Raw genomic sequence first — 1042 nt, 5'->3', positions numbered from 1 at the left:
AATGGATTTAATATTTAATGTCCCTTCAGTAATTTATTTCAGCTAGTTATATTGGAATTGGTTCATAATTGAAATTTTTATTTTTATTTTTTGAAGAATACTAAATCTATTTCACGAAGAACATGTGAAATTCGAGGTTAGATTTAACATATCCTGACAGCGAACTAAAAATCTTAGTAGTGGATAGGACAAAGTTCATATCAGGCCTTTTATATTATCTACAAATTCTTCCTTATATCTTATTGTTAATTACTGGTGTGCTTTATTTGTCAGCTTACAGTGTATCCTAAACTCTGCGGTTTTAAGGGAAGGGCATCAAACTGTTTGTTGTGGTTCTGTTGCGGTTTTTTGACTAAGCAAAGCCATCTTCATCCCTTCATTTCTATAAAAGGAATGTGTTGGTTAGTTTTCCCTCAAAGCGGCGTTGATAAGAGATATATCTATGCCTATTCTGTGAAATTATCATACGACGAGCGGAAACCATTTAAAACAACTCTCTTACCCTGGGCACTGTTCTGTGGGACAAAATACTCGATTCTCTTCAATATAGATTTTTCTACGAGATATTCTCCTTCATTAATTTATATACTTATAATTTATATACTCATAATTTATATACTCATAATAATATACTTATACTTTGTCATACTAGGTCTAAAGCTAAAATAGGTTTGGTGGTACGTGTTACGTAAAATGCTATTTATCCATTTAGTGGTCGAGCTAAATTGATTAAATATTTTGAAAGGTATTCATGTATGTTATAAATATCTATATTAAATTTCAATCATTATAATTAAATATTAAAAAAAAAAAAAGGAAAAACTTAAATTTTAAAATGATATTTAAGACAAAAGACGCTCTAGTAATCGAAGTCTTTTTTTAATTTAAAAATGGTCCTTAAAGTATAAATTGGTTCTGGGATAAAATTAGTGTTGTTTTTTTTTCTCAGCCAGTATGTTTAATTTAGCAGGAAACAACTAACAACTTAAAAAAATAAATAAAGACTTAACAATGTTTTTATATATATATCATTTAACCCTCA

Source organism: Halyomorpha halys, unplaced genomic scaffold, assembly GCF_000696795.3.
Source record: "Halyomorpha halys isolate HHAL.00 unplaced genomic scaffold, Hhal_1.1 Scaffold867.1, whole genome shotgun sequence".
Classification (NCBI taxonomy): Eukaryota; Metazoa; Arthropoda; class Insecta; order Hemiptera; family Pentatomidae; genus Halyomorpha; species Halyomorpha halys.
This window is presented reverse-complemented; position numbering follows the sequence as displayed.